The 23,245-nt window shown below is 40.2% G+C and overlaps 1 protein-coding gene and 1 long non-coding RNA gene across 2 annotated transcripts in view; one reads left to right on the top strand and one right to left on the bottom strand.

The window, feature by feature from the left end:
- Window positions 1–23,245, top strand: part of LOC119499822 (trace amine-associated receptor 13c-like) — a 978,627-nt gene that overhangs the window by 262,046 nt on the left and 693,336 nt on the right. The gene's annotated exons all lie outside the window — the stretch shown is intronic.
- LOC119499839 lies at window positions 4,312–20,696 on the bottom strand. The gene is made up of 3 exons (XR_005209453.1): window positions 20,521–20,696; window positions 19,040–19,045; window positions 4,312–4,322 (listed from the first exon to the last, which is right to left on the bottom strand). It is a non-coding gene; the product is annotated as an uncharacterized LOC119499839 (long non-coding RNA).

Below are 23,245 nucleotides of genomic sequence, written 5' to 3' on the forward strand. Positions count from 1 at the left end.
GAGGGAGAATACAAGTTGTACGAAACTGAAAAGTAACCATAATATTTCAGCGTGGCGTTCCAGCGCTATATTATGTAGACTGAAAGAACTCAATTTTTGATTGTGACATTGATGTGGATAGACACTGTTTGTCTCACAGCAGAGTGCACGGTGGAAATGAGGGGAGCTGCTCAAGGATGGAAAACAATCTGAGCACTGGTGAAGATGAAAAAGAGAAGCTGCCAGCTGAAGGAAAGAAATCAGCTTTCAACATAAATCCTTTAGATTAGGAGGAAGACCGGAGGCTGGCACTAATGGCAATGTCTGTCAGTCAGTCCACCACTTGTGTCCAGACTGAAATATCTCCTCGACTATTGAAAGAATTGCTGTGACAGTCATGTCTCCCAGAGGATCTATCCTACTGACTTTTCATCTAGCACCACCAGCAGGTTGACGTTTTGGGCTTTTAGTGAAATATCCCAACAAACAGTGGACGGATGGCCATGACATTTGGTACAGACGTTCATGGTGCTCAGAAGATGAACGCTAATATCTTTTGAGATTCCCTGACAGTGTTGCAAGTCCATAAACAAGTTTCTGTCTACTCTTTGGGTAGACCTATTTTGCATGCAAATCACTTGAATAATATCCCCTGTTACAACCTTGTAGATGTCTAGGGATAAGGGAAGCAACAAGACTGCCGATGTAGTCAGGCAAACATTGCCGTTTATTGTTTAGTGTACGGTGTTAACACAAAAGTACAGAACAATGAGCTTCTGCTGCTCCAAAATATAGAACAGAGAAAGGTGTTTAGAGAGGCGTTGAACAAAGGAAGGGGCTACTGGTGGCGCCAAACCATAAAACTAACAAAATCAAACACGCTTCCTAACCCAGCAAAGAAACCTACTTACCTACAACCAACAATGGCCGAAGAGAAACAAAAACAAAAGCCTACCTGACTGCACTATATCTTACCTGTATGATACAAAATACATTTAGGAAGCCACCATAACTATTGTGGAAACAGACATTTAAAACATTAAATGTGATGCAAACTTATTGTAATGAATGTATTTCTAAATAAATTATGCTACTGCCACAAATTCCTGAACCACTTAACGAGTGCCTCGTACACGAGTTAACCTTTAAACAGACACATTAACAAAGTAACTCTAACTATCACACAGGTTAACATATAACAGAGAGACACACAGAGGCGGACTGCTCAGATTAAATCACAGCAGCCCTGTCACTTTCACGAAGAGGCTCTTATCAGGTGAGGCGGCGGATCATGCAGGCTGTTGATTGGCGAATGACGCGTTGGCCAGCCTTAATTGACAGAATGACTGAAATACTCCATGTACTGCAGTGGAACTCTCTGTACCCATTCTCATTTTTATACTGAAGCTGAGCCTTTTTATTTTGTTACAAAAACATCATGTTTAAAGAATAATTAATTAATTATTTAGTGCAGGTCATCCAACAATCAGAAGGTCGGCGGTTCGATCACATGTCGAAGTGTCCTTGAGCAAGATACTTGACCCCAAATTACTCCTGAAGGCTGTGACATCGGTGTGTGAATGAGTATTTAGATTAGATCCTGATGGGCAAAGTTGGCACCTTGCATGGCAGCCTCTGTCATCAGTGTGTGAATGAGTGAATGCTGACATGTAGTGTAAAGTGCTTTGAGTGGTCGGAAGACGAGAAAAGCGCTTTATAAATGCAAGTCCATTTACAATATAATTAATTTAGCTTATTTCTTCCTTTCATACATGTTGGAGTTTGAATTTCTATCTGAGATTACAGATATCATGTACCAGCCCAACAGTGGACTCCTGTTGTTCCAGACAGTACAAGTGTAGACCTTTTTTCTGTAATGTAAATCAACAAAACAATTGTAAAGGTCTTGTCAAAACTCTGATGTCAAATCAGTTTTTAGTGATGAATTAAAACGGAAAAGAAAGGATCTCACTACTGACCATTTTATTTCTAATTGTGTCCAGGTGCTTTTTCTATTTTTCTTCCCTTTTTTTAGATTCTAAAAATGTATTACTCTCCTGCCTTTACTTTAATACAGTGTCGAACTTGAAACGTGGGATATCCACTAAAGCCGAGCCTTTATATTTTTGTTACAAAGATATAATAACAAATCATATTTCAAGAGACGGGCTTTTTTTCCCTAAGTAGCCTGTTTAATAGCCCCTGTACAATCTGAAGGACCGCCTGGGGCTGCGAGCCATTCACACTATGGAGGAGTGTTGGAAACGACGTGTGTGAGTGAATCGTTAAAATCTCTGCTCCAGCCAGCGGGAATCAGAATCAGAATCAGAAATACTTTATTGGTCTCCGGGGGGAAATTAGGGCATTACAGTTGCTCTAATATAAACATAATATAATGTAATAAATAGAAGTAAAGGAGAATGTAACATGTCAATTATGTACATAATGCTACAATATAGAACACAATATATGCAGATATATATAAATAAATATTTACATTCAGCCGTGCAATATATAACATATAACCACAGCACAAATAAGCAAATACAAACTGCTGAGAGGGCTGCACGGTGGTGCAGTGGTTAGCACTGGCGCCTCACAGCTAGAGGGTTGCAGGTTCGAATCCGGCTTGGGACCCTTCTGTGTGGAGTTTGCATGTTCTCCCTGTGTTAGCGTGGGTTTTCTCCGGGTACTCCGTTTTCCTCCCACAGTCCAAAGACATGCAGGTTAGGTTAATTGTGGACTCTAAATTGCCCGTAGGTGTGAATGTGAGCGTGAATGGTTGTCTGTCTATATGTGTCAGCCCTGCGATGGATTGGCGACCTGTCCAGGGTGTACCCTGCCTTCACCCAATGTCGGCTGGGATCGGCTCCAGCCCCCCCGCGACCCCTAACGGGATAAGCGGTTGCAGATGGATGGATGGAAACTGCTGAGAAGTGGGATCTATTAAGTGTGTTGTAGAGTAGTGCTGAGCATGGACTTAAACACTCACACACCTGCAAGTCCCCTCTTGGCTAAAACAACAACAACAGAAAAATCACCAGAGGGTTTCAGACATGATTTAAAGCATGTTGGCTATGGAGTCCCCTGTTGGTGAATGTGTAACAATGCCAAAGTCCACTGTTGGATAGGAAAACATAAAAAAAAAACTGGTTTCTCGCTAAAAACTTAATTTTACGAAGTTACATTTGAACACATCATGATAACGTTGTAATTTACCTTCACCCAATGGTCATTTTAATGAGCAGAGCTTGAACGTCTCATAATAATAACTAAATGGCACCTCCGTCAACGTTAGTAGCTCCGTTATTTAGTCATACTGTAATTTGTTGTTCACATACAGTGTATTATCAGGGAAAAAATAAGGTGCACCCCCTCAGGTTCAGTAGCGTCATGCTTTTAAGCGCTTTTTTTTTCTCTCCGCCGTGGCTCCGGTCCCAAGCAAATTGAAAGATGATACAGTGTGCGTATGCGTCATTGTGCATGCGTAACTGTCGGAAAGCATCGAAGAGGAATCAATAGTCACAGAGGCATGAGATGCCAAGGAATCGGACAACTACGGTTCTCTATTCTCATCCCTAGTGTTTTCCCTTTCTGCAAAAGTGGCGGATGTCCTGATGATTTTATCCACAACTGCCAACAATTTACCCGCATTTGCCGGATGCTGATTTCAGACCCTGATCAGAAGCATTAAAGTGCTGCATAAACTTCTATCAATCACTGGAATTGAATTTCCCCATGTGGGTCCTGATGATGCAGGATGACAATCAACAAAACTGTCCAATCAACGAGTTAGCTGTAAATCTGTATAACTTCATGTTTACTTCCCTTTGTTGGTTCGTAAAAAGTCGTTGTGAACATGAACCAGACCAGAACCAAAATTCAACAATGTATGATTTTTACCCTTGGACCAAATGAACCCAACTACAGGTTTGAAGGCACCCTTATTCGTGTTTAGCTCGGTCTGCGATCTATGAGGAAGCAGTGCTCACAAATTGCTTATGTGAAACAAGCACCAGGTTTGGATTGCAGTCCCCAGAACTAAAAAAGGTTGAAATCCTCTGATATAATGAGCAGTTTGCAATAAAACTTACTGAGGACATTTATTGTCAGTGTCTAATTAACATTGCTGCCTCTGGGAGCTGTTATGGGGGGACTTTAGGCTTTAGTCTACTATATCATTGGAAATTAGTATATTCGGTTTCTTAATACTGAGACTGATTAGGTGTATAGTGGAAGCAGGGTGTTTGTTTGTGACCTCTTTGCAGCTCATATGGATCATCAAACCTTCTCCAGTCGTGCCATTTCCTTAGTGTACATCAAAATCAGTGCTGACTTTCTTCCTTGTTATGGGGTTAACACCTCAGGAAAGCATTAAGCAAACACATCACAGACTGCAGGATCAATAGACAAGTGTGAACAGAGGGCTTAGGGGAGAGAGAAGCAATCAAACTCTGATTTGGACACAGACAAGTGAAGTCAGTGTGACACCAGACTGAATTACACAAATTGCAATTCCAGCGATAACCCCACTTTTTGTCCGTCTTTGTTAGTCTCACCAACATCTGTGCCCATTCCTGCTGCTCTTTAGCAAAATGTGTGGCGCTAATTTAAAAGAGAGCTTTGTCTTGTGTAAAAACACGAACATGACCTCATTCTTGACTCAGTGAATGTCGTCTTTGTCTGGCTACTGTTGGTGGTAATCAAGCCCTAGAAATAGAAATGCATTTGCTCTAATGAGGACAGCATCCATTTGGGCATGTTGTATAAAGGTTACGCCGATCAGATGCTCCTTGTGCTTCTGTGTGGCTATCTCTTCCAGAGAGCGCCACACAGACAGAGACAGGAAGTCAATGATGAGGTTGGGAGTGTATAATCACACTTGGGTTTAAACTATTTGTCTACACAGAGTTGTTATTGGCAATATCACAGTTGTAGACATTTACAGTCCACACCATCCCTTGTGGGAATGAGCTTTCGCTTTCTCCAGCATTAACAAATTGCAGTAGGTGAGGTATCAGATTAGAGATGCCCTCAGGCAGCCAAAACACACATTAATCCTGTAATGACCCACTGGGCTGAAGTGAACACCATTCTTTTTCAGATGACACTGAGCAAAAGTTGGCAAAGTGTCTGCCTACTCAATCAACTGGTCAAAATCTAAACTCTTATCTCTTCGTATCACGACTCCAGATCTGAAGATTTTACCTCACCATCACATCAAAGTATAAAACATTTCACACCAATTAAATAATCGTGTAACCTTCACACCAATGGTGCCATCCAAGAGGAACTAACAAGATGAAACTAATTAGCACTTTCACAGATTCGCTTAATTTAAAAATAAGAAGCCTTAAAACATTCAACTACTTATTCAGTATGTCCCCAGTGATCAAAAACACAATGGTTTGATATCTAAACATTACAGAATTTAGCTGCTATTTCCTCCTCCATGTAACAGATAAGGCTCAGGACGAATGAAACCTCATACTCCATCCATGGCAGAACAACCACAGGACTGGCATCTATTGATAAAAGATCTACCATTTATCGACAACTCAGTAACAACCCAGCTTTTGAAATGAAGCAACATTTTCTTGACTGAATATATTTTCCCGATGCGTCCATGAAGATCTTCAGGCTGCCCTGATGTTTACTGATGAAGACAAAAATGGATGAGCTCCACAGGTAGACACAAACAAACATAACAAAATGGTTTTAATTATCCTGGTTCATTGTATTTTAACCACTTTTACCCAACGGAACAAATAGTTTCTAAAAGACGAGGCCTTAACGCTACTAAAACAAAACTCCAAGTGTATTTTGTCCAAACAATGTTTGTTTGGCAATAATTTCAATATTTTAGTTTCAAAATCAACGCGCGAGAAATTTTATTTTTACTTTATGATATTTTTGACCGTTTTTATGTATATTGAATGTACATACTTGACTTTGGATTATTTTTTGTATCTTAACTACATTGTTATTGATCTTATTTGTTATTATCTTACTTGATCATATTGAATTATTATAATAAAACTACTCCATTTGGAGTCAAAATTATACAATTTAGTTATTTTTTTATTGATTGTTTACTGTGCACAAAGGTAGAATGTGATGATGCACAGGTTATATGTCATGGCCAAAGGCTCCATTGTGTGCACATAGCCTCCTGTAGTGGATATTAGTAGTAGTTTAGAGCCAGATTCCCTTTCAAGAGGTAGAAAACCCATTTGGCACACTTTGGGTATCCAAGTGGCCAAATGGAGAGTCCTCCTGGTCCTATCTTCACTAAAACCTTTATAGAATCTATGTGCTTTGTGTTATTTATATCTGCTTTGGCACAGTTGTAGTCAAGGAGTTGCTGAATGAATTCAGTAGCATCTCTGTGCATGGCATCATTGCTATAATGGTGTTATCCACTGTCTAATCTAGAAAAACATTTTAGGCAAGGATAAAAATGTAAATATTTCCTTTGGTTCATCACAATTTTCTCAGGCATAGTAACAGTCACAATTTTACTTACACATTATCTGGGGTCTTACCTATCCATAGAGACCAAGATCATGCATATGGACCTGGTAGTTGTGGAGCTATTCTTGATTTATCTTGGGTATGTCTGTCTAGGCGAACCACACCTTACAGCACCTATAGGATTTAAGAGGTTAATGAGAAGTCAAACCCCCATCTTGTCCACACAGTTTTGAGGTGTTGACCCTGTTAATCTGTGAGATCTGTGAGAGGTGGAGTTGCTGACAGGGGGTTACTGTTCAACAAGTATCTGTCATGCTGTAATATTCATGTAGACAGTAAACAGTAAATGTAGTTTAACGCTTAAAAAGCAAAAAATACCTGGTTCAAAATATCTTGCTATCCTCATACCTTTCTTGGTCTGCTCATATTTCCTTTTGCCCTTGGCTAGCTTGAATTCCACATTGTATTAGAAAGTTGGAATAGGGAAATGGTGAAGGTCACTCAAAGACACTTTGCAGGTAATTTTTGATGAAAACTGAGGGACTCTGAGGTGAAACTCTGGAGGAAAAACTGGCTGCGTCAAGTGAGCTAATAGTAATAGAGAAATGAAAAATGACACATTGAGGGGAGAATTCACAAGAAAAGGGATTGGGCTGATAGCAACATGAATTGCGCATCATTCTCAACCGCTGCCTCGTCGCAAGGTCCGATTCACAGAAGATATTGCGCTAATGATACTACAGCGCAAACACAGCAATAAAGTTTTGCAGCTGAGTGCCCTTTGTTTGTATCTGATTGCAATTATCCATGTAGCAAAGTATAAATGTGGTTGAGGCCAGTGCGTCGGTTGTGAGGGGTGAGAGTCAGTCGAAGCAGGATCGGAGTCGATTCGGGTCAGACTCTGGCTCATTTAACTTTAACTAACTCTCCTTTCATGTGCCCACGTACTGCGCTGCAGACCGCAACAGTATGTGGGTGGGTGAAATAATACATCATTAATGAGGAAAATATTAATTACATTACATACACAGCAGCGTAACTTCATTAATTATTGACATCTTGTTTTGTTTCTTATGTATTTTTCAAAAATGCCATGTAGGCCTTTATTCATTTATTTTTCATGACACAACTGTCGTTACATCCAGTCACTGCATCCCAGTTTGAGCGGACACCCGTTATAAATGTTCTTCAGTTACCACCAACTCTGTGAAGACGGTTATAATTTCACTGTAACTGCGTATCAGCGCTGATCTTTATGAATTGGACTGTTTATGCAGTGAGGCTTATTTGCACAGAAAGGGGCTGATTTTGCACCGAATGTGCATATTACTTAATTTCAATATGTGCAAATAGCAAGCTATTTGCTTGGCAGTGCAGTTAGGGGTGCATTTCACCCTTTTGGGGTCCTTTGAGAATTACACGGTTATATTACGTTTTCTTTTTGTTTTAATTGCACGTTTAGCGGCTGCAAAAGCTGCAATCTTTTTGTGAATTCACCCCTCAGTTGAAAGAAATGTCAAAGAATATTTAGCAGGTGCTTAAATGACACTTGAGGAAACACCACTTTTTGAGACAGTCTTGGGTAGATTTTTGCTAGTTTTCTCTGCCAAAGAGGTTATGTTTTTGGTTAAGTTTGTTTGTTGGTTTGTTTGTCTGTTTGTCAGTAGAATTACGGAAAAACTCCTGTCCCAATTTACATGAAAGTTGGTGAAAGGATGAAGCATGGGCCAAGGCATAAGCCATTACATTTTGGAGTGGCTCCAAATCACGGGGCGGATACACATATTATTTTTCACTTATGGAAACGGCTGCTCTCTCCGAGTGCCCTTCTAGTTATCTTTGTGTTAGATGAGAAAAGAAAAGAGTTTGGGTTGCAGGAGGCACAAAATCAAAAATGATATTGGTAAACCAGACAACATGGCCATGTTTAAAAAATGAACAACACAGCAGGAAAGTTAATCATGTCAGTACTGCATGCAAAGCGTTGTTATATTGATGAATGCAAACCAAAACTTATAGGCATGAAAAAAAACAGGTGCCTGCAGGGAAGCGAGAGTGAGCTGATTACTTCAGGGCCGAGGCTGCTCAGGTGAGCCGCATCAGCTAACGACGCTCCCACCGCCGCTGCTCGGCTCCTGGAGGAGGAGACCGGTGACTAAACTACACGGCAGCCAGGCTGCTGCTCAGAGAGTGGGAGGGTTATTACATTATGAGGAATTCTAAATTTAAAAGGGCTAAATCATTGTTGAACTTTGTAAATCATTCAGACATGTTAGTATTCACAATGTGAAAAGACTCTTTTTTTAAACCCAGAATTTGGCAGTGATGCTAGATAATCATGTGTTGTACTTTTCTCCACATGCAAGCGTATCTTAAGGACTTTGTTTAATTATCTGTCGGTTCAGTCGCCTTTTGAACACACAGCCATCTGGATGTAGATGTATATTTTTATCCAAATCATTATGGCTGCAACTGTGTGGGCCAATTACTTCGAATGCGACACGGCTAAACCTCCAAATTCCTTTGGCAGTTTTATTGTGTTTGATTTCATGCATCCGATTTAATTTCTAAAAGACAAAACAACATTATTTCATGAAAAAAAAATGTACCCATTTCAAAAATAAGACAACGCAGCAGCAGCTCTGAGATGTTCAGAAGGGAATCATTATGGTGGTGATGAGAGAGAAGGATGTGATTGTAACTATAAACTCAGTTGTGTTTTTTTTTTGTCTCAGCAAAAAAACAGAGCTTCAGTTATGACAAGGTGGTATGATTTGCCAGTGTCAGCCGGCCGTGGTGTAGAATCCCCAGTTGGGAGCTTAGCTGCTCTCAATTAAATCCACAAGCGAGCACTTTGATGGTGGAGGGCTGCACTGTGAATTAGCCTCTATGTGAAGCTTTTGTAGCTCTGCCACCAGCTGAGTGCACTCACAATGACCTCTTTCCTGTCCTCAAGCAGAGACAGAGAAAATGATAATGAAAAGGCAGCAGTGTCAAGGGAAAAAAAAAGTATTTTATTATACACCTCTATAATGGAAGCCTGTGAAAGTGAAGTAAATTAGGACACTGCGTTCCTTTATAAAGTCATAATGCCATCTGAAAAGTTGTCATCAGCAAGTTGGTTTTCGAGCACACTGGTGGGAAATTTTCTTAATTACCATTATGAGGTCCCGGGGCAGCCAACCTTTACAACCGCAGTAAGTTAACACAGCAATCTTCTGTGTCTACTGTCGTCTTCTTAAGATACAAGTTTAAGGAATCCCTTTATTCTTCTCAGCTTGTTGTCTTTTAGGAAAACTGGATTCCTTGTGTTTGTCAGTTGAGGTGAAAAAGAGGTCATAGAGTAGTTTCTTTGGTTGAAGTGACGAATCCATGAAGAGGAATAAAAATCTCCCAGGACTAACAGTTCAGGTTATTTGTGTCTGTTTGTCTCTTAAATGTTTTCCAATTTCAGTAAGTAATTTTATACGATGCACAAGGATTTTCTTTTCTGTATTATTCAAACATCATGGAGGCATCTTACAGCACTGTCATGAAATATTAATAAAGTTTTGAACACTGTTTGCAGGTTTCAGCTCAACCCAGTTGCCAGAAAAAAATGTTGGCATTGTACATCTGCAACCCATGAGATATGTTAAATGTGGACGTTTCTGAACCAACGTTTCATAAATACGTTTCACATCAGCCTCAATATCACGCTTACAGAGACGGACAATGACACGTGATTGACATTGTGAAATGATTGGATAGGTTTAGGCAACAGAACTACCTGGTTAAGTCAAGAAAAAAGATCATGATTTGTGTTCTATAATAACGTAACTTTCAATAACAGTCGCTCCTTATACAACGTCCCTTAGTCTGATCGAATGCAAAATACTAATACATAATACTCGTCAACCCTCCTGATTTTCCCGGGACACTCCCGTTTTTTTTATCGCCCTCTCTAAATTTCCTCCTGGAGTCACAATTCTCCCGTATTTCTCCCAATTTCTGACAAATGTTCACACCTTTCGAGGGCTGCTCGCGCCACAACGCGGTTTGAGCTGCGCTCGCTGCACATCACAATACGCAGCATCCGAAGTTTGTCTTTGCTCTACGCAGCGAAGAGCCATCGTGGCGCAGCACAAGCCATTGTAAATAACTGGTTTCAGAGCGCAGTGTTGCCGACGTCACGTTGTGTCTGAAAGGACCTTCAGTGAGTGAGAGACGGAGAGAGAAATGGAGAGTAAGATAGGCTTCTCGCAGGACGTTCAGCCCAGCCTCCGGAATGAAAGTCCTGAGTTCGACCCATCCACCACAACCTACTCCTTGCATGTACGTTATCGCTGTTTATGTTACTACTATTACCGGATGTAAGTAGCTGAATAGCTGCCGTGTGATTATTCTCACTTGGGTGCAAATACACACTCCGGAAAGTGGCAGAATATGGAAGGATGTTTGGATGGATATTAAAGTGTGTTAAGTCATCAATTATAAATATCAGGTTTTGATCTGAGTGCTTCAGACAACACAAAGAAATGCTGAATGGAGAAGAGGTTTTTTACACTTAGCTGTGGTGAAAAGTTTACCCATGCTTCCTCCCCACCAGTTTGTCCATTGTGGAGGACGCCTCCCAACGATAGCGTCGAAAATGACCAGAGTTTTATCAACGAATACTGAACATTTGAAGCTTCACAAAGGTAACATTTATTGCTGAGCTGCTCAGCTAAAATAACTGTTGATTGCAGAGAACTTTTAAAGTATTTATGAAAACAATGGTAAATATCAGGTTTTGTCAGTCAGACCGAATCAAAGAGAAAGGGCTCGTAATATGAATGGGAATGATCAACAACAACAACACAGGGACAAGCTCATCAGAGGAACTAAAGAGAATGCCTAAATAAACCACAATACAATTCAAGCCACCTGCTTGTGTGACTGCGCTACAGAGAGAATACATCAGTTCACTGCCAGGCGGTGTTGTATCTTTTAACTGGGATAATCAAGGTCTCTTTTAAAACAAACTGCTCGGGGGGGCTGCAGTCACAAAACATCCTAAAACCCAAAGTACAGCTTCTAACTGACTAACAAAACTATTGCATGTCAGCCCTCACTTTAAAAATCCTTGGACTATCACAAAGCTTTTCAACAGTAAAACCTGCTCCTGTTGGAGAAGTTGGAGATAAGTCGGCTGCTGGTAAAGTCATTATAAAGCTTTAAAGGCCTTTCTCACAGCGGACTCTGTCGCAGTATAGGAAGAGTACAGGTGTTACTAATAGCACTAACGATGGCTCTGTTCCACTGAGAGCCACAGAGAGCCAGCAGGAGCCTGAAATCAAAGTTCATTATTTACACCTGTGCTTCTCCCACTGTGACGCATGAAAATGTCCTCCATGAAAAAGGCTTATGGAGCTTTTAAAAAGGGACTGACTCAATCACAAAGGAGTGTTTTAATGGTGGTGGATCTGGTAGGGTTGCCAACAAACAATCCAGTAGTTGGAGATCAAGGTTCTGATAACTCTCTATTGGAAAAAATACTTTAATCCAGCTGTTTGTCTGCCTGCATTATCCATCAAATTCAAAATGTTCTTTCAACACCCAACATTGTTCAACAGTTTTCCTACTTTCCATTATATGATTGCCAACTAAAATCAATAAATAAAGCTTATTATTATTATTATTTTATGCCAATTCCTGGATGGCACACAGATGAGTATATGTTGGTCAACAAACCAATCACATCAAGTCTATCCATCTATTCATTTTGTCCGATAGCAAATTAAACTATTTAGCTACGTAACTTATAACTCCAACTTCAGCCCTTTTGCACGATTTCATGAAGAAAGGCGTACTTATTGCACGCTAAGCACCTTGCGCATTATTGTGGTATTTATACGCATTTTTGTGCAGACGGGCTGGGTGTGAGGGGAGGTGTTTGCCGTTGTTCGCGGTGCGTTACATTTGACTTTTCACTTTACAATCAGCTGTTTATTCGTGTCCTGTGTTCACAAAGTCACATTTTCACTGTAAAAACATTGTAATTTTAAGTCCAGCTATGTCATTTTTGTTTAATTCACAACTCTAAGCACTTGTTTACTGCAACCGAAAAGTGACACAAAGAGATCTGACAAAGCCTAATTATGCGAAGAGTTGGGATGAGAGCGTGTTGGTGAAGCTAGCAGCTTGTGGAAGACTCCGGTGCGTGCACGGGTTAGCACCCTCAGGATTCTCTATGGTAAAATAATATACTTTATGAATACAACCCCTGATTCATTATGTGTTTTTCCTCTTTCTACCTCCTACCCACAGTGTGTAGGACCACACACATTCCCTCACAGACATACACCGAGTCGCACAGGCGTTAATCTGCAGCTCCGACTCGTTCAGGTTTGTGATTTTCAGCCAAGGTCTTTCCATTCCCTCCCTCTCCATAATGTAAGATGGTGGGAGCCCAAGTATGACAAAGAGTATATGTCTCCGTGTTTGACAGGGTGACCCAGTGGGCGAGGAGAAGCTTCTACAACCGGTGGGGACGCATCTGGCCGACTCTCTATTATGACAAATCTCCCTCAAAATGAGAATACGCTTGCAATATATTACGGCGCTGGATAGGAGCCTCGTGGCCCAGAATGATTCCAGCTGCTGCGTCCACCTGCCTCCTCCATTATCCGCTTGAGAAAATGACAGTGAATAGGTCACACAGTATGGATATGACATTCTGTTTCTCCAACAAGCAATCAGAGGATTTATTTTGAATGTTAAGAAAGGAGGTGAAAGGAAATCAAAATAATGAAAAATGAAAATTGGATTATAAGAATGCATTTTTTTTTAATTGAGGGACTGATCCGCAGCATAATCAGAAGCAAAACATGACCGTGAACTATTGATGTACTCTGGTCATCGGCTCTGCTCAACACTGTTCTCTGGCAAACAACTTGCTGTTACAGCCATCCAATCTTATAATTGAGTTTAAACCAATCTATTCCCTTTTATTCCGTGGCAATGATGAACTTTATTGAAGAAGAAAATGTAAGGGAGAAAAAACAATAATTAAAGCACAGGCAATGCAGTTTTAAAACAATCTCTAATCCAAACTGTAACATTGTCGTGGTTATTTGTATTAAAGCCTCTCATCCCTCATGATCACATTGCTACAAACGCTTAATTATTTGTTCTGCAGCAGTTTTCAAAAACACATTATCCAGCCTCAGGTCATAATTCCCCTCCCAAAGCACAGGCAGTGTGAGAACTTCCAGTGGGGAAAAAACAACGCCGACATGTGGATTTACCATCTGTATTTGCATGTGTGGTAAAAAAACAACAAATAAACACCTTGTTACACGTTGTACTAGTCTCCCCCCGAGACATTATCAGCATGAAATTACCTTGTTCATACCGTATTTTGACATAAATTACTTAGAGCTGAATGTTGTAAGACTAAAAGCATGCTACCTGAGTTTTGTAAAAAATAAATAAAGTGGAAGCTACCCATGTGTTGATAATGGGTTCTGTTGTAGATCACTATAAATACCTGGGAGAGGTCTTCGGTATTTACATCGGGTGATCACATGGATCATGAGCAACAAGTTCTCCAAGTTAAACTACAAAACATGTAACCTTGTAATTGCTGTCCAGAACAATACATAACCTCTTAAGCCCTATAGGATGGCTGGAAGGTGTGGTTCGCCTATGACATACCCAAAATAAATCAAGAATAGCTCCACAACTACCAGGTCTATATGCATGATCTTGGTCTCTATGGATAGATAAGACCTCAGAGAATTCATCCCCAGTGTCAGTAGCATTGTGACTGTTACTATACCTGAGTAAACTGTGATGAACCAGAGGAAAAATGTTGTGCTATTAATGTGCCTTCCCATGAGACCGGGTTGTTTTAGATCCACCCATCCACCCCACTACAACACCTGCCCTGGCTAACAATTACGTGGGATGTATCCAAATTCTTGTGCATTACTTTGCATAGGTATAGCTACAAACTTACAGCCCATGTTTTGCTTTGTGGCTCCTTAACGTGACACTACTTCCTCCTTTACTCCCTTCAAACAAGAGTCAGAATTCCTGCAGCCGCTAGAAGTCTTCGTCACTCAGACGTTAACCGTTTTTGGGCATTTGCTGCAACGGCTGATGCTGTTTTTCTTGGAAGAAGAGTCTCAATTGTGATGTGAGTGGTTGAAACCATCTATGTTTATGCTGCTTGAGGAATATCGTGTTAAAGCGGAAATGCTGAGGTAGATTTTAGTGTCTTATATTCTGTGTTTTGAACTACTATGTTCTGTTCTGGCATCTACAATGTTCTGTAAGAGTGTGTTTTCGCTCGGGATATTATATTGCACCAGCTATTCATCATTAGCCATTACTTAGTTTGTGAACTTGTCAGAACTTCCAGAATGTCAAAGCACAAAGACCTTAATCACGTCCATAAATTTCGATGTTGTTAGGAAACATCTGTTCGCCGCACAATCAAAAGCAATCAACTGAAATATCCCAAGCTGTAACCGAACCTTCAAAAATAACAGTTTTATGGGCCAAGCATTGTATGAAACCTAACTGATAATCCTTTGTAAATGGAGGCATTACGTTGTTTTTTGTTTTATATCCGTATATGTGTTTAGAAGACCCATTCATGCAGTTGAAAACGTGCAACATATGCAACCTAACAAGTATAATATTTTGTAATTTGAGGTATATTGTGGTGTTTTTGTGAGATGTAATTTAAAAGAATTTGTCAGGTCAGAAATGTAAAAAAAAAGCTTCTTTTTTACTCTTCACTTTAAACAGGTCATATCTTAACGAGCTAGTTTTGTCATCTGGTTCAGTCAGCTTGAAACAGTTGCACCTCTGAGGAAATATTTAGTAACAGCTCATTTTAGGAACAGATGATCCAGGGGATTGAACAGTACAAAAAGATGTTTGTAAGGAGGACAAACGATTTCCATCATTCTTTATTTTAGCATCAAGGTTTTTCTCTCCAAAATTAGGAATTTACAGCGGGCATTTATTCTAGCGTGAAAGTATTTATTCAGCTTTAGTCTGCAAAATAACTGATGTTATCTCAGAGCGTATTAGAGCCGTTCACTGCTGCTTATGAGATATGGAAGTGATGCATGGATCTGAAACTGTTACAATTCCAAGCCAAAGAAGCAGAAAATGAATGACATATATTTGTTTGGTGGGTTTTTTTCTCCTTTCTTCCTATTAGTCAGATTTACCAGCTGTGACACCTTTGTCACAACAACCTGTGTCCCACCCGTCCACCTTCTTGCTTGGTGGGCCCGATCCCAAATATCCACACCCATGGACTCACGGACTTTGCGGGAACTTACCGCAAAGTCCGTGAGGGGTTAGGGTTGTCTTACTGTCAAATCGTCAAGTGCATGAGGGCTCTCTCACAGACATTTTGAGCCCTTTATGAACACTTTCCATAAGTCTTCATTTCTGCAGACTTTGCCTGAGGGAATTACCCACAATTCATAGCTTTGTAACGTTAAACACAGAGTTACCGGGGGAAGCCCAGAGGCGTTAAAAAAAAAAAAGAGGACGGCACATGGGTGTTCAGTCTGGTATATTCAATTTACACAGAAACATTAAGGATTTAAGATGGTTCATAAAAAACACTTGAAATCAGAGGACTACAAGTATTATACAACTATACACACACATTTATTCATCAACCATTTCTTTTCATTTTGCTGTTTTGACAAAAACAGGTTAAGTGTTGTTGTTAGTATGTTAGTTTTTGCACTTCTACTGAAAACTCATGAAGAAAAAAGAAAAATAATGGATAAAGTCATGGCGATATGTTAAATAAAAAACTTGTGTTGTGGCCACAAATCAACAAGTTGGTCCTCCATTTCTGAGGTCATCTTACTACGACTGTGTGCTTTGCCTTTTGCATTAACCCATGCATGAGCTAATGCAAAAGGCAAAACATCAGAAAAACAAGATCCGCAATCTGCATAGGTAGCTCCCAGCAATTTTAATGAAGCAACGTTTCGATCTAACAGAGATCTTCTTCAGGCATTGCCAAGTCACCATCACAAAGCAGAACAGGCAATATGTGGACACAGACACATCACCACTCAGGTACTTGTGATCTGCTTGATTGGAAGTCATTCAGGTCACACAGCTGGACCGATCATGGGAGGCAGAACATTCCTCTAAAATACAACACTGAAAATATCAAGTCATTGTTGCACAAGCACTAATCTATCAAATCACAGGTTAAGTTCAACATTATAAGTTGCAAATCTTCGAAGATATTTATTTATCACTGATCGGTCCAATGAGTAGATTCACAAACAAATACATCTATTTTTGGCTTGAATCTCGTGTGTGTGCTCAACATAGGAGGCATGAGACTGGAAGATGTTCAAATCAGGTAGTAAAAAACGTAAAATAAAATCCCACAATTGGCGTTGCCAAGGTAACGTGATATGTTGCCGCAAAGTGCTGGACCATTCGTATTCATACCATACCAGCCTCTCACACTCGACCATTTACCAGGTGATGTCAGGTAAGTCCCTGAGGGTTCAGGGCTTAAGGCCTTAGGGGGGGCTTGGGATCGAGCCTTATACTCATTATTACACCACCTGACTGTGCTTCTCTCATTGTATTACGTCACCTGCTCATACCGAATGCAAAAACATCCACATTCAACGCATAACGTCCAATGCCGACATTTTTCCCTGGCGACTGGGCTGCTTTAATGACAATAGGACGACTCTAACTTTCTTCTTAGAAATAAGAGGAAGTCACGGAGGTTAAGAAATGAGAAATGAACAGAGAGAAAATGCAACTCATTCGTAGATGATTAAATATCTGAAATGAAATGTTATGAAAACCCCACGCCCAAGCACTTCAGTTCCCCTGCCAAATATGATTCTTCTGCCAAGTACAGCAGCATATTATTTTGTGCACAATGAGACATGGAGGAATATAGCAGACCATACAGCGACAAAAGCAGCTGCTAAAGGTGGAAATCATGTGAGCTGGAGTGTAAATTGAATGACCAGCGCACACAGCCCAGTGTGGACACACAGTTAAAGACTTATTTCATATCACAATAATAAGCTTTTTTTTACCAAAATGTACATTGAAACCACGATACAGGCATGCGTTACTGTAACTACAGTATGTGTGGCAGCGAATGAAGACGCTGCCAAGTCATGTCTCTTAATTTAGTACAGCTATTGTGTATTTATTATCCAGGATGATGTTATTATATTATAGATTTGTTTTATTGTTGCTATTGTTGGCATCGGATCCCAACCTGGAGCTCAGGACCTCCCTCAGGGGCGCTGCGGGAGGCAGAGGAGACGTGACATGATTAAAAGGATTGGGATGAACAAATATATTATACTGCTGCAGAAAATTGTTTCCTTTTCTCTGATCCTTTTTTTTTCTTTTTGAAATGATTGGCTAGTAGGTCTCACCATATATGCTCCTAACAATGTACAAATGAAATAACCTGAGAAAACACTCTTTGATTTAACATATGCAGCCTGTGACAAGGTGGATTTTATTTTCAATTTAACCCACCCAAATGAAAATGGGATGCTATCTTCTTACTGGCAGGCTCTGTTCATCTTCCCAACGTGCCGTCTTGTGCTTCCTTTTGTTTTATTACGTTACGTCCTGTATTGCATCCTTTGTCTCTGTGTGATTTTTTGATTAGTCGGTTTTCCTCTAAAGTTGCTTTTGTGACTGCAGAGCGAGTCTTGACTTGATTTGCTATTCAAACGCTTTCCAGAGGCTATTTTCTGCTGTCCCTGGTTTGACAGTTGATATTGTCTCCACCGGAGAATAAAAGCAAGGAGTTTTGTCAGGTTACAATGGAGAATGGGGACATTTCTGTCAATGCTGATACCGGGGAGCCATGTGATCAATGTGAGGAAACAGAAGCTTGAAAGAACTGAACTGAATTTCATCCAGGTTTTTTTTTGTGGGAAAGAGAGATTGTTCTGCTAACCTCTAACCAGCGGATTCTAGTCAGCAATAATGACCTCGTCCACATTTCCCATGTGGGGCATTTTTCTCGGGGTGACCGAATAAAGCCATGCGATTCAAATGAAAGCATGAAGGGACATAATTGGCTTTTCAGCAGAAAGAAAAGCTATGAGAGAGCAATAAAGCACGGAGGAACGTGAAAGGCAATGAAACAAGAAACATTAGCTTTGGAAACGAGCTCCATAATCCATGCAATTAAAATGAAGTGGCTGACAATGTCAGTTGGCCATTTCCGTTTGCATTGTCCGCGTTCAGCTCCTCGCGGCGTCATTGCTCCTTTGATCCTTTCATGACTCTCTGGAGCTCGATACAGAGGAGGGGAACATTTAGAAACATTTGTTTCAATGACTACAGCTGTAGGCGATTTGAATATGAGAACTCTGTTTGCATTATGTGGACGCAAAAGCCCAGAGAAAGATATGGGAAAACATTAGGACCATTCAAGCTGAGTCTAATCCCCCTTCTGGTGCTGGAATTGCAGGGCTTTTGTCCACTTGGCAGCTGTGGAATGGTGTTGCTAAGGCTATCTAGGGGAGCAAAGTATACGCTTCCCCGTTTTTTTTTGGGGCTCACATATCACCTGAATCTGTGACACCTATCTGATTGCAGCTTTGTCAGGATCCTCTATCTGGCACAAAACTACTGAGTGAATCGTCCTCTGATGCAGCCACTGTGGAGAATTTAATTTGGGAAGCACAGACACTGCGGAGAGTTTCACTCTCGCAACATGATGGATGAGCAGGAGTTTTCGGATGCAAAGAAGTCTCATATTTAGGCCTGAGCACTTGTGTTGATGGTGTCCTTGAGGGGGGAGAGAGTTCTCCTTCACAATCAGTGTCCAACTAACCAGAAAACAGGCGGAAGTTACAATTACACTTCCCAGATGTGATGAAAATCTCCTCCTGAGCTCAAGGGCGGACTTTTCCATTAGGCAAGGAAGGGCAGCTGTCTGGGCCCCCAGCTACCAGGACCCATAATACTGTCGTATAGTAGGACTGGATGATATGGAGAAAATCTAATATCACAATAATGTACATTATTACATTTTTGATAATCATCAGTAATGTGGATATAATGACTAAGTGGTTAAAGGCAAATAAAAGAACAGCTATCAGGCTGGTAAGTTCAGAAAATGACATCACTTTACTGTAATGCAGCTTTTAAAACCAGGAAAACACCTATGCCATAATAACGATATCCAAAATCTAAGACGATATCTAGTCTTGTATCACGATAATGATATAATATCAATATATCGCCCAGCCCTATAGTATAGTAGTATATATATACTATGATGGTTAGACACCATACATATAAAATGATGCCCCCAACAAGCTAAAAAGCTATTTCACAGCATCAAACAATGAAACGAGTAATGAAATGATCTCAGTGGGTATTCGGTATGCTAAAATGGAGATGCTAAAATGTAGTTTTACAGTAGCATGAACAGCAAAGAGCCATATCTAAACTCAGCAAACTGACTCACTGATATCACGTACACGGCAATATCTATCTAAAATGTTCTAACAGCCACCGCAAGCTGCAGCGAAGTGAAGCTGTAGCAGTAAAACTCATCAGAGTATTAAGTTCATTAAGGGGTGTGTTTCATCAACCCGGTCTCACTCCCAAACTCGTTAAATACCGACGCTTGGCCAGTGGCCCTCGGCGTCTGATTCCGACGCACCGGGCTTTCAACTAACTCCACCATAAACCCATTTGTGTGAACGGTCAAAGCAACTGATGAAGTATAAAGAGCAGGAAAGTCAATGTTGACCTTTTTTACCTTACTTTTGTTATGTAACTTACATACTTAACTAGCGACGCATATGTAAGTTGCATAACAAACGTACTTATTGTAACCTAAACCACGACTGTTTCCTAAGCCTAACCAAGCACACCTTTTGTTGGAAGATTATTTTAAAAAGAAACTGCACGTTTCATGTGAGCACAGAAGTTTATTTTGAAAAGACACTTTGCCTGTAGCGAACGGAAACTGACCCGCCGTCCAAAAGTGATGCTAGAGGAGTATCTAGAGCAGCATAATTTGAAGCGTAGGAGCACTGACCAACTCGTACCAAGAGAAGCGACCACATCACACCAATCCTTGCTGCCCTTCACTGGTTACCTGTGAGTTTTAGAATTGATTTTAGGCTTTTACTGCTTGTTTTTAAAGCCTTGAATGGTCTGGCTCCTGCCTATATCGGTGATTTGCTGACTCCCTATGAGCCTGATCGATGCTTGAGATTCTCTGCCAGGGCTCTACTAACAGTTCCAATATCCAAACTTGTCAGCGAAGGTGTGGAACAAAGCTGTGGAGCTCAGCAAACTCAGTATCTTCCTTTAAATCTCTTCTTAAGACTCACTTTTATATTTTGTCTTTTTCTTAACTGATGGTGCACCGTTGTAACTATTTATATCATTCTATTTTGTTTGGATTTTAAGTTCTGGGTGTTAATTACTTTTATCATGTTTTTATTGTGAAGCACTTTTATTATTATTATTCCTGACCAGGCGTTGGTATTTGACTAGTTGGGAGTGAGAATGTTTTGGTTTCATTGCTTATGAGTTCAACTTATTGTTTATAAAATGAATAATATCTTATGTCTTCTTTCAAAGGTTGCATAGTGTCGCTCGAAAGTATTCATGGTAAAACTCCTACTTACTAATGTCAGTTTCACCTAACTTTAATGACTACATGACTGGAGTCAGCTGGAGTTTGGTATCAGTACAGCGTGCTAACACGGTTCAGCTCACAGTCCCAGCAGCACATAAGCAGACAGACATAAATATAACATATCGCTCAATAAATAAAAAAAAAATCACAGTTTTCCTCAGAAGCAGAGATAAATGCAGAGGAACATTCTGGAGTTTCCTCACGTGTTAGTAGAAAGCACCTCTACTCCAAACCTCCCCTGATCCTAATGGCAGGGACAAAGATGATGCAAGAAAATGAATCGATGAATGACTACATGTAATCCACGCTCAATTATTAACATCTTTGAAGTATCGCTTTTATGGCCCACAAACTGACTGTTTTAGTTCAGTCTCATCGCTCTAATCAGCAACACTTTTAGCCATAGTAACCAGTTGTTTTCAGCAACAACAAAAAACACTAAAGCATATGCTAGCTGACCAGCACCAAAAAGCACACACAGTTAGCACCTAAAGCTACTGAACACAGTGGAGCGTTTAGCTGCTAAAGAGCCGGATATTTCCCTGAGGAGTTGGAGTGGACCAACCCCCTGAGGGGGCCGGCTGTGGCTCAGTGGGCAGAGCGGGTCGTCCTTTAATCACAAGGTTGGTGGTACGATCCCCAGCTCCCATACTATATGTAGTAATAAGTAATATGTATCCTATACTGTCTACCGTATGTTGAAGTGTCCCCGGGAGCTTCACAGCAGCTCACTGCTCTGTAAAATGCTTAGGAGGGGTTAAATGCAGAGGTCAGATTTCATGTATGTATATGACGATTGTAGTTAGTTTTTTAAGTTTGTAACGGAGCTAAAAGGAGAGTGATTATTGGACTTCACTAGGTGGCCACAAACACTTATACATATGTCAATGCTGTGGTTACAGCTTATAGAGCGGTTCCAAAGTAGCACAAACAAGAAATAGATAGATAGATAGAAACATGTGCATCACTCACACAAACAACACAAGGTAAGTACAAAAAATGTATTTACAAATATCTATATGCAAATATCATACATACATATCGAGATACAAATTTAAGTAAGAGTGAAAAGAATATACAAAAAGTCCTCCTGTATACTAATATTATCATGATTGGGGGTAACGTTTTATTTCATGGTTGCTGATTTCCAGAGGAATGTCTCTGGAACATTATTCTCCATATATATTGAATTTGTACGCTTGCTTGTAGAAAGCAATCACATTTTTTCCATTTCCTCTAAATTACACCGGAGTTAAATGGAACTAATATCCTGGAAGTGTGCACCAAGTGGACATTATCTCAATTTCGCCATTTTTTGTGCCAAATTACATTGTCTTTTTCAGTCACCTTCCGATGAATTTACATCTCCATATCAGTTCCTTTTCTAGGAAATTATAGGAAAATGGACCCCTTAAAATGAAGTGTTACTTTAGTGGAAGACAGCCACAGTTATGTATTTTTTAATATGATATATGAATGGATCTACACAGATAACGTGTCAGAGTGAGAACATTTATATCGTATGGAGAGGGAGCTGTCCGCAACCGTGGTGCTGAAATGATCTACAGAGGGGAAGCTTGATTTCTACTTGATGTCTCCTCATCTTTGCTCACCATAAGATTCAAATGTTAAACTGATGTATAGCTCATCTTAGAATATTGTTTATTGTATGCTATAGCTTACTGATGTAGTTGTATTCCAGGAAATGCCACAAATTCGACACATTCTTGGACCAAAACAAAATTCAACATTGACTTGGGGGAATAAACTGACACTGCTTGGGAAGCAGCGATATGTGTCAGAGCCTGAGGGAAAACCAGTAGAACAACACATGAAACTGATGCTGAGCTTCTTCAGAAATCTGCCTCCTCTCCTCGTTGTTTTTCTATCTCTTTCTATGACTCTCCCGAACAACAGAAGAACCACTTGTAAACAATATTTCATCATATCATGTATATTCTTTCTATAGATTTATCTTCATGAATGTGTGTTTTTCTGTCATTATAGTGAAAAATAAACATATATATTGTAGTATAGTGCACATGGTGTTGCATAATGTATGTTGTATAGTAGCCTATACTATTTGTTGTCTTTTTATAACGTTACTTTGTG

This window comes from Sebastes umbrosus, chromosome 13 (genome assembly GCF_015220745.1).
Source record: "Sebastes umbrosus isolate fSebUmb1 chromosome 13, fSebUmb1.pri, whole genome shotgun sequence".
Taxonomy (NCBI): Eukaryota; Metazoa; Chordata; class Actinopteri; order Perciformes; family Sebastidae; genus Sebastes; species Sebastes umbrosus.